Source organism: Mesoplodon mirus (genome assembly GCF_964341445.2).
Source record: "Mesoplodon mirus genome assembly, chromosome: 1".
NCBI lineage: Eukaryota > Metazoa > Chordata > Mammalia > Artiodactyla > Ziphiidae > Mesoplodon > Mesoplodon mirus.
In genome coordinates, this window is record NC_138976.1 from 162,479,667 (window position 1) to 162,492,006 (window position 12,340).

Sequence of the window (12,340 nt, forward strand, 5' to 3'; positions counted from 1 at the left end):
TGCGGAGAGGGGGCGGAGCTGAGGGTGGTTGGAACTCTGCCCTCACTGAAGGAGTGGGTGCGGCCATCTCTTCTGTGACTGAACAAAGGGCAGGGGAGCAGGGGGCCCAGGGCAGGGCCCTCAGAGCCCGGCAGGTCCAGTGGGGTGTCACAAGCATTTAGGGCCAGGCCAAAGGGCGCCTTCTTTGTCTGCACAGCTGCCCAAACTCTCACCTTTCCACTCAGGCCGACCTCTTACTTGAAGTGTGTGTGGAACCTGTCCTCACAGTACACCTCGCTGCACAGCTAACCATAGGTCTGGGCATCGTAGCTCCCTGCCAGGTGACCGAAGTTCGCAGGCAGATGTGTCCCAGGGACACATGCAAAGAGGCTCCTGCCCGGGCCACAGGCTGCCCACTGCCCCTGCCCCAGATCGCGGGCCGCCAATCAGCCCTGTCAGAGTCCCCTTCCTCTAGAGGGAGTATTGGACCAACACTTGTAGAAAACGGTGTCCTCGTGGGCAACTCATTGGAGGGACACAAATAAATATTGCCGAATTTCTCCTGAAGCTTACGAGCGTTCACACCTAAGCGTCTTACAAGGTCAGCTGTTTAGCTAAACATGAGCTCATGATCTAAATTTACACAATAATGAAAAAATCAGCTACGAGCGGAGACAATCAGTAAAGACTATCAATACCAGAATTAGATTCCCAAGGCCATCCATCAATTGTTGGAATAATCAGGTGCAAGGCAGAATATATACATAAAACTGGAACTGAAACAAAGAACAAGGATGTTTTCAAAGACTGGTAGGATCTCTAAAATATTTTTAAAGTACATGTCATTGATAAAGCTAAATACTCAAAGGTTGTGTAATACAACAGATTAAGCATTGAGAAGAGTGAAATTATGCTGTTTTGAAAACTATGGCAGGTGAGATTTTCTGCCTAATTATATAAGAAGGATTCTCTAAAAATACACATTATTTCAATGACTTATTGGCTGTGAACTAAGTTAAGGGTATTTCAAATGGCTTGTCTGCAAAGAAAGGTGAGATGTAGGGAATCACAGAAAGTCGAGGGGAAAATAGGTCAATATATACATTGCTATATGGTGAACTAAACCTTAGGCCAGCAACAATGGAGAGGACCTGACCCTTAGAAACTTACAAGTAAGCTGGAATCTTCAAAAGTTCAAATCTTTATAAGTAAAATATTTATTAAAATGAATAACCAAGTGTTTTAATTGACATCAGAAGATCAAAACAATAAACCCTGAGAACATAGAAAAAAGATAAATAAAGATATGAGCAGAACTTAATACAACAGAAAACGTATAAAATTCAGGTGATTTAGTAAGTCCAAAGAATCTTCTTTGAAAAGATTGAAAAGACACACTTTGGTTAAGGAAAACAAAAACATAAGTATAGAATAAACAGAAAGAATCAGGACAATGTTATAGCAGAGAATATATGAAATGCCAGTAAATTTGAACATTTCTGTAAAGTGGACCATTTCCTAGCTCCTAAAGTTTACCAAACCTGACACAAGAGGAAATCATTTAAGGTCATCATGTCTGCCCTTGGCATTCTCGGAACGCCCTGGCCTCAGGATGCAGCCTCTGTAGTCCATGGTAACCTGCGGAGAGGGGGCGGGGCTGAGGGTGGTTGGAACTCTGCCCTCACTGAAGGAGTGGGTGTGGCCATCTCTGCTGTGACTGAACAAAGGGCAGGGGAGCAGGGGGCCCAGGGCAGGGCCCTCAGAGCACGGCAGGTCCAGTGGGCTGTCACAAGCATTTAGGCCCAGGCCAAAGGGCGCCTTCTTTTTCTGCACAGCTGCCCAAACTCTCACCTTTCCACTCAGGCCGAACTCTTACTTGAAGTGTGTGTGGAACCTGCCCTCACAGTACACTTCGCTGCACAGCTAACCATAGGTCTGGGCATCGTAGCTTCCTGCCAGGTGACCGAAGTTCGCAGGCAGATGTGTCCCAGGGACACATGCAAAGAGGCTCCAGCCCGGGCCACAGGCTGCCCACTGCCCCTGCCCCAGATCGGGGCCCGCCAATCAGCCCTGTCAGAGTCCCCTTCCTCTAGAGGGAGTATTGGACCAACACTTGTAGAAAACGGTGTCCTCGTGGGCAACTCATTGGAGGGACACAAATAAATCTTTGCCGTCTTTCTGCTGAAGCTTACGAGCGTTCACACCTAAGCGTCTTACAAGGTCAGATGTTTAGCTAAACATGAGCTCATGATCTAAATTTACACAATAATGAAGAAATCAGCTACGAGGGGAGACAATCAGTAAAGACTATCAATACAAGAATTAGATTGCCAAGGCCATCCATCAATTGTTGGAATAATCAGGTGCAAGGCAGAATATATACATACAACTGGAACTGAAACAAGTAACAAGGATGTTTTCAAAGACTGGTAGGATTTCTAAAACATTTTTAAAGGACATGTCATTGATAAAGCTAAATACTCAAAGGTTGTGTAATACAACAGATTAAGCATTGAGAAGAATGAAATTATGCTGTTTTGAAAACTATGGCAGGTGAGATTTTCTGCCTAATTATATAAGAAGATTTCTCTAAAAACTACACATTATTTCAATGACTTATTCGCTGTAAAATAAGTTAAGGGTATTTCAAATGGCTTGTCTGCAAAGAAAGGTGAGATGTAGGGAATCACAGAAAGTCGAGGGGAAAATAGGTCAATATATAAATTGCTATATGTTGAACTAAACTTTAGGCCAGCAACAATGGAGAGGACCTGACCCTTAGAAACTTACAAGTAAGCTGGAATCTTCAAAAGTTCAAATCTTTATAAGTAAAATATTTATTAAAATGAATAACCAAGTGTTTTAATTGACATCAGAAGATCAAAACAATAAACCCTTAGAACATAGAAAAAAGATAAATAAAGATATGAGCAGAACTTAATACAACAGAAAACGGATAAAATTGAGGTGATTTAGTAAGTCCAAAGAATCTTCTTTGAAAAGATTGAAAAGACACACGTTGATTAAGGAAAACAAAAACATAAGTAAAGAATATACAGAAAGAATCAGGACAATGTTATAGCAGAGAATATATGAAATGCCAGTAAATTTGAACATTTCTGTAAAGTGGACCATTTCCTAGCTCCTAAAGTTTACCAAACCTGACAGAAGAGGAAATCATTTAAGGTCATCATGTCTGCCCTTGGCATTCTCGGAACGCCCTGGCCTCAGGATGCAGCCTCTGTAGTCCATGGTAACCTGCGGAGAGGGGGCGGGGCTGAGGGTGGTTGGAACTCTGCCCTCACAGAAGGAGTGGGTGTGGCCATCTCTGCTGTGACTGAACAAAGGGCAGGGGAGCAGGGGGCCCAGGGCAGGGCCCTCAGAGCACGGCAGGCCCAGTGGGGTGTCACAAGCATTTAGGCCCAGGCCAAAGGGTGCCTTCTTTGTCTGCTCAGCTGCCCAAACTCTCACCTACCCACTCAGGCCGACCTCTTACTTGAAGAATGTGTGGAACCTGTCCTCACAGTACACCTCGCTGCACAGCTAACCATAGGTCTGGGCATCGTAGCTTCCTGCCAGGTGACCAAAGATCGCAGGCAGATGTGTCCCAGGGACACATGCAAAGAGGCTCCAGCCCGGGCCACAGGCTGCCCACTGCCCCTGCCCCAGATCGGGGGCCGCCAATCAGCCCTGTCTGAGTCCCCTTCCTCTAGAGGGAGTATTGGACCAACACTTGTAGAAAACGGTGTCCTCGTGGGCAACTCATTGGAGGGACACAAATAAATCTTTGCCGACTTTCTGCTGAAGCTTACGAGCGTTCACACCTAAGCGTCTTACAAGGTCAGCTGTTTAGCTAAACATGAGCTCATGATCTAAATTTACACAATAATGAAGAAATCAGCTACGATGGGAGACAATCAGTAAAGACTATCAATACCAGAATTAGATTCCCAAGGCCATCCATCAATTGTTGGAATAATCAGGTGCAAGGCAGAATATATACATAAAACTGGACCTGAAACAAGGAACAGGGATGTTTTCAAAGACTGGTAGGATCTATACATGTCATTGATAAAGCTAAATACTCAAAGGTTGTGTAATACAACAGATTAAGCATTGAGAAGAGTGAAATTATGCTCTTTTGAAAACTATGGCAGGTGAGATTTTCTGCCTAATTATATAAGAAGATTTCTCTAAAAATACACATTATTTCAATGACTTATTGGCTGTGAAATAAGTTAAGGGTATTTCAAATGGCTTGTCTGCAAAGAAAGGTGAGATGTAGGGAATCACAGAAAGTCGAGGGGAAAATAGGTCAATATATACATTGCTATATGTTGAACTAAACATTAGGCCAGCAACAATGGAGAGGACCTGACCCTTAGAAACTTACAAGTAAGCTGGAATCTTCAAAAGTTCAAATCTTTATAAGTAAAATATTTATTAAAATGAATAACCAAGTGTTTTAATTGACATCAGAAGATCAAAACAATAAACCCTGAGAACATAGAAAAAAGATAAATAAAGATATGAGCTGGACTTAATACAACAGAAAACGTATAAAATTCAGGTGATTTAGTAAGTCCAAAGAATCTTCTTTGAAAAGATTGAAAAGACACACTTTGATTAAGGAAAACAAAAACATAAGGAAAGAATATACAGAAAGAATCAGGACAATGTTATAGCAGAGAATATATGAAATGCCAGAAAATTTGAACATTTCTGTAAGTGGACCATTTCCTAGCTCCTAAAGATTACCAAACCTGACACAAGAGGAAATCATTTAAGGTCATCATGTCTGCCCTTGGCATTCTCGGAACGCCCTGGCCTCAGGATGCAGCCTCTGTAGTCCATGGTAACCTGCGGAGAGGGGACGGGGCTGAGGTTGCTTGGAACTCTGCCCTCACTGAAGGAGTGGGTGTGGCCATCTCTGCTGTTACTGAACAAAGGGCAGGGGAGCAGGGGGCCCAGGGCAGGGCCCTCAGAGCACGGCAGGTCCAGTGGGGTGTCACAAGCATTTAGGCCCAGGCCAAAGGGCGCCTTCTTTGTCTGCACAGATGCCCAAACTCTCACCTTTCCACTCAGGCCGACCTCTTACTTGAAGTGTGTGTGGAACCTGTCCTCACAGGACACCTCGCTGCACCGCTAACCATAGGTCTGGGCATCGTAGCTTCCTGCCAGGTGACCGAAGTTCGCAGGCAGATGTGTCCCAGGGACACATGCAAAGAGGCTCCAGCCCGGGCCACCGGCTGCCCACAGCGCCTGCCCCAGATCTGGGGCCGCCAATCAGCCCTGTCGGAGTCCCCTTCCTCTAGAGGGAGTATTGGACCAACACTTGTAGAAAACGGTGTCCTCGTGGGCAACTCATTGGAGGGACACAAATTAATTTTGTGGACTTTCTCCTGAAGCTTACTAGCGTACACACCTAATCGTCTTACATGGTCAGCTGTTTAGCTAAACATGAGATCATGATCTAAATTTACACAATAATGAAAAAATCAGCTACGAGGGGAGACAATCATTAAAGACTATCAATACCAGAATTAGGTTCCCAAGGCCATCCATCAATTGTTGGAATAATCAGGTGCAAGGCAGAATATATACATAAAACTGGAACTAAAACAAGGAACAAGGATGTTTTCAAAGACTGGTAGGATCTCTAAAACATTTTTAAAGTACATGTCATTGATAAAGCTAAATACTCAAAGGTTGTGTAATACAACAGATTAAGCATTGAGAAGAGTGAAATTATGCTGTTTTGAAAACTATGGCAGGTGAGATTTTCTGCCTAATTATATAAGAAGATTTCTCTAAAAACTACATATTATTTCAATGACTTATTGGCTGTGAAATAAGTAAAGGGTATTTCAAATGGCTTGTCTGCAAAGAAAGGTGAGATGTAGGGAATCACAGAAAGTCGAGGGGAAAATAGGTCAATATATACATTGCTATATGGTGAACTAAACCTTAGGCCAGCAACAATGGAGAGGACCTGACCCTTAGAAACTTACAAGTAAGCTGGAATCTTCAAAAGTTCAAATCTTTATAAGTAAAATATTTATTAAAATGAATAACCAAGTGTTTTAATTGACATCAGAAGATCAAAACAATAAACCCTGAGAACATAGAAAAAAGATAAATAAAGATATGAGCAGAACTTAATACAACAGAAAACGTATAAAATTGAGGTGATTTAGTAAGTCCAAAGAATCTTCTTTGAAAAGATTGAAAAGACACACTTTGATTAAGGAAAACAAAAACATAAGGAAAGAATATACAGAAAGAATCAGGACAATGTTATAGCAGAGAATATATGAAATGCCAGTAAGTTTGAACATTTCTGTAAGTGGACCATTTCCTAGCTCCTAAAGTTTACCAAACCTGACACAAGAGGAAATCATTTAAAGTCATCATGTCTGCCCTTGGCATTCTCGGAACGCCCTGGCCTCAGGATGCAGCCTCTGTAGTCCATGGTAACCTGCGGAGAGGGGGCGGGGCTGAGGGTGGTTGGAACTCTGCCCTCACTGAAGGAGTGGGTGCGGCCATCTCTTCTGTGACTGAACAAAGGGCAGGGGAGCAGGGGGCCCAGGGCAGGGCCCTCAGAGCCCGGCAGGTCCAGTGGGGTGTCACAAGCATGTAGGCCCAGGCCAAAGGGCGCCTTCTTTGTCTGCACAGCTGCCCAAACTCTCACTTTTCCACTCAGGCCGACCTCTTACTTGAAGTGTGTGTGGAACCTGTCCTCACAGTACACCTCGCTGCACAGCTAACCATAGGTCTGGGCATCGTAGCTCCCTGCCAGGTGACCGAAGTTCGCAGGCAGATGTGTCCCAGGGACACATGCAAAGAGGCTCCTGCCCGGGCCACAGGCTGCCCACTGCCCCTGCCCCAGATCACGGGCCGCCAATCAGCCCTGTCAGAGTCCCCTTCCTCTAGAGGGAGTATTGGACCAACTCTTGTAGAAAACGGTGTCCTCGTGGGCAACTCGTTGGAGGGACACAAATAAATATTGCCGAATTTCTCCTGAAGCTTACGAGCGTTCACACCTAAGCGTCTTACAAGGTCAGCTGTTTAGCTAAACATGAGCTCATGATCTAAATTTACACAATAATGAAAAAATCAGCTACGAGCGGAGACAATCAGTAAAGACTATCAATACCAGAATTAGATTCCCAAGGCCATCCATCAATTGTTGGAATAATCAGGTGCAAGGCAGAATATATACATAAAACTGGAACTGAAACAAAGAACAAGGATGTTTTCAAAGACTGGTAGGATCTCTAAAACATTTTTAAAGTACATGTCATTGATAAAGCTAAATACTCAAAGGTTGTGTAATACAACAGATTAAGCATTGAGAAGAGTGAAATTATGCTGTTTTGAAAACTATGGCAGGTGAGATTTTCTGCCTAATTATATAAGAAGGTTTCTCTAAAAATACACATTATTTCAATGACTTATTGGCTGTGAACTAAGTTAAGGGTATTTCAAATAGCTTGTCTGCAAAGAAAGGTGAGATGTAGGGAATCACAAAAAGTCGAGGGGAAAATAGGTCAATATATACATTGCTATATGGTGAACTAAACCTTAGGCCAGCAACAATGGAGAGGACCTGACCCTTAGAAACTTACAAGTAAGCTGGAATCTTCAAAAGTTCAAATCTTTATAAGTAAAATATTTATTAAAATGAATAACCAAGTGTTTTAATTGACATCAGAAGATCAAAACAATAAACCCTGAGAACATAGAAAAAAGATAAATAAAGATATGAGCAGAACTTAATACAACAGAAAACGTATAAAATTCAGGTGATTTAGTAAGTCCAAAGAATCTTCTTTGAAAAGATTGAAAAGACACACTTTGATTAAGGAAAACAAAAACATAAGTAAAGAATATACAGAAAGAATCAGGACAATGTTATAGCAGAGAATATATGAAATGCCAGTAAATTTGAACATTTCTGTAAAGTGGACCATTTCCTAGCTCCTAAAGTTTACCAAACCTGACACAAGAGGAAATCATTTAAGGTCATCATGTCTGCCCTTGGCATTCTCGGAACGCCCTGGCCTCAGGATGCAGCCTCTGTAGTCCATGGTAACCTGCGGAGAGGGGGCGGGGCTGAGGGTGGTTGGAACTCTGCCCTCACTGAAGGAGTGGGTGTGGACATCTCTGCTGTGACTGAACAAAGGGCAGGGGAGCAGGGGGCCCAGGGCAGGGCCCTCAGAGCACGGCAGGTCCAGTGGGGTGTCACAAGCATTTAGGCCCAGGCCAAAGGGCGCCTTCTTTTTCTGCACAGCTGCCCAAACTCTCACCTTTCCACTCAGGCCGACCTCTTACTTGAAGTGTGTGTGGAACATGTCCTCACAGTACACCTCGCTGCACGGCTAACCATAGGTCTGGGCATCGTAGCTTCCTGCCAGGTGACCGAAGTTCGCAGGCAGATGTGTCCCAGGGACACATGCAAAGAGGCTCCTGCCCGGGCCAAAGGCTGCCCACTGCCCCTTCCCCAGATCGGGGGCCGCCAATCAGCCCTGTCGGAGTCCCCTTCCTCTAGAGGGAGTATTGGACCAACACTTGTAGAAAACGGTGTCCTCGTGGGCAACTCATTGGAGGGACACAAATAAATCTTTGCCGTCTTTCTGCTGAAGCTTACGATTGTTCACACCTAAGCGTCTTACAAGGGCAGCTGTTTAGCTAAACATGAGCTCATGATCTAAATTTACACAATAATGAAGAAATCAGCTACGAGGGGAGACAATCAGTAAAGACTATCAATACCAGAATTAGATTCCCAAGGCCATCCATCAATTGTTGGAATAATCAGGTGCAAGGCAGAATATATACATAAAACTGGAACTGAAACAAGGAACAAGGATGTTTTCAAAGACTGGTAGGATTTCTAAAACATTTTTAAAGGACATGTCATTGATAAAGCTAAATACTCAAAGGTTGTGTAATACAACAGATTAAGCATTGAGAAGAGTGAAATTATGCTGTTTTGAAACTATGGCAGGTGAGATTTTCTGCCTAATTATATAAGAAGATTTCTCTAAAAATACACATTATTTCAATGACTTATTGGCTGTGAAATAAGTTAAGGGTATTTCAAATGGCTTGTCTGCAAAGAAAGGTGAGATGTAGGGAATCACAGAAAGTCGAGGGGAAAATAGGTCAATATATACATTGCTATATGGTGAACTAAACCTTAGGCCAGCAACAATGGAGAGGACCTGACCCTTAGAAACTTACAAGTAAGCTGGAATCTTCAAAAATTCAAATCTTTATAAGTAAAATATTTATTAAAATGAATAACCAAGTGTTTTAATTGACATCAGAATATCAAAACAATAAACCCTGAGAACATAGAAATAAGATAAATAAAGATATGAGCTGAACTTAATACAACAGAAAACGTATAAAATTCAGGTGATTTAGTAAGTCCAAAGAATCTTCTTTGAAAAGATTGAAAAGACACACTTTAATTAAGGAAAACAAAAACATAAGTAAAGAATATACAGAAAGAATCAGGACAATGTTATACAGGGGATATAAGAAATGCCAGTATATTTGAACATTTCTGTAAAGTGGACCATTTCCTAGCTCCTAAAGTTTACCAAACCTGACACAAGAGGAAATTATTTAAGGTCATCATGTCTGCCCTTGGCATACTCGGAACGCACTGGCCTCAGCATGCAGCCTCTGTAGTCCATGGTATCCTGCGGAGAGGGGGCGGGGCTGAGGGTGGTTGGAACTCTGCCCTCACTGAAGGAGTGGGTGTGGCCATCTCTGCTGTGACTGAACAAAGGGCAGGGGAGGAGGGGGCCCAGGGCAGGGCCCTCAGAGCACGGCAGGTCCAGTGGGGTGTCACAAGCATTTAGGCCCAGGCCCAAGGGCGCCATCTTTGTCTGCACAGCTGCCCAAACTCTCACCTTTCCACTAAGGCCGACCTCTTACTTGAAGTGTGTGTGGAACCTGTCCTCACAGTACACCTCGCTGCACAGCTAACCATAGGTCTGGGCATCGTAGCTTCCTGCCAGGTGACTGAAGTTCGCAGGCAGATGTGTCCCAGGGACACATGCAAAGAGGCTCCTGCCCGGGCCACTGGCTGCCCACTGCACCTGCCCCACATCGGGGGCCACCAATCAGCCCTGTCGGATTCCCCTGCATCTAGTGGGAGTATTGGACCAACACTTGTAGAAAACGGTGTCCTCGTGGGCAACTCATTGGAGGGACACAAATAAATCTTTGCCGCCTTTCTGCTGAATCTTACGAGCGTTCACACCTAAGCGTCTTACAAGGTCAGCTGTTTAGCTAAACATGAGCTCATGATCTAAATTTACACAATAATGAAAAAATCAGCTACGAGTGGAGACAATCAGTAAAGACTATCAATACCAGAATTAGATTCCCAAGGCCATCCATCAATTGTTGGAATAATCAGGTGCAAGGCAGAATATATACATAAAACTGGAACTGAAACAAGGAACAAGGATGTTTTCAAAGACTGGTAGGATCTCTAAAACATTTTTAAAGTACATGTCATTGATAAAGCTAAATACTCAAAGGTTGTGTAATACAACAGATTAAGCATTGAGAATAGTGAAATTATGCTGTTTTGAAAACTATGGCAGGTGAGATTTTCTGCCTAATTATAGAAGAAGATTTCTCTACAAAATACACATTATTTCAATGACTTATTGGCTGTGAAATAATTTAAGGGTATTTCAAATGGCTTGTCTGCAAAAAAGGTGAGATGTAGGGAATCACAAAAAGTCGGGGGGAAAATAGGTCAATATATACATTGCTATATGGTGAACTAAACCTTAGGCCAGCAACAATGGAGAGGACCTGACCCTTAGAAACTTACAAGTAAGCTGGAATCTTCAAAAGTTCAAATCTTTATAAGTAAAATATTTATTAAAATGAATAACCAAGTGTTTTAATTGACATCAGAAGATCAAAACAATAAACCCTGAGAACATAGAAAAAAGATAAATAAAGATATGAGCAGAACTTAATACAACAGAAAACGTATAAAATTGAGGTGATTTAGTAAGTCCAAAGAATCTTCTTTGAAAAGATTGAAAAGACACACTTTGATTAAGGAAAACAAAAACATAAGTAAAGAATATACAGAAAGAATCAGGACAATGTTATAGCAGAGAATATATGAAATGCCAGTAAATTTGAACATTTCTGTAAAGTGGACCATTTCCTAGCTCCTAAAGTTTACCAAACCTGACACAAGAGGAAATCATTTAAGGTCATCATGTCTGCCCTTGGCATTCTCGGAACGCCCTGGCCTCAGGATGCAGCGTCTGTAGTCCATGGTAACCTGCGGAGAGGGGGCGGGGCTGAGGGTGGTTGGAACTCTGCCCTCACTGAAGGAGTGGGTGTGGACATCTCTGCTGTGACTGAACAAAGGGCAGGGGAGCAGGGGGCCCAGGGCAGGGCCCTCAGTGCACGGCAGGTCCAGTGGGGTGTCACAAGCATTTAGGCCCAGGCCAAAGGGCGCCTTCTTTTTCTGCACAGCTGCCCAAACTCTCACCTTTCCACTCAGGCCGACCTCTTACTTGAAGTGTGTGTGGAACATGTCCTCACAGTACACCTCGCTGCACGGCTAACCATAGGTCTGGGCATCGTAGCTTCCTGCCAGGTGACCGAAGTTCGCAGGCAGATGTGTCCCAGGGACACATGCAAAGAGGCTCCTGCCCGGGCCAAAGGCTGCCCACTGCCCCTGCCCCAGATCGGGGGCCGCCAATCAGCCCTGTCGGAGTCCCCTTCCTCTAGAGGGAGTATTGGACCAACACTTGTAGAAAACGGTGTCCTCGTGGGCAACTCATTGGAGGGACACAAATAAATCTTTGCCGTCTTTCTGCGGAAGCTTACGATTGTTCACACCTAAGCGTCTTACAAGGTCAGCTGTTTAGCTAAACATGAGCTCATGATCTAAATTTACACAATAATGAAGAAATCAGCTACGAGGGGAGACAATCAGTAAAGACTATCAATACCAGAATTAGATTCCCAAGGCCATCCATCAATTGTTGGAATAATCAGGTGCAAGGCAGAATATATACATAAAACTGGAACTGAAACAAGGAACAAGGATGTTTTCAAAGACTGGTAGGATTTCTAAAACATTTTTAAAGGACATGTCATTGATAAAGCTAAATACTCAAAGGTTGTGTAATACAACAGATTAAGCATTGAGAAGAGTGAAATTATGCTGTTTTGAAACTATGGCAGGTGAGATTTTCTGCCTAATTATATAAGAAGATTTCTCTAAAAATACACATTATTTCAATGACTTATTGGCTGTGAAATAAGTTAAGGGTATTTCAAATGGCTTGTCAGCAAAGAA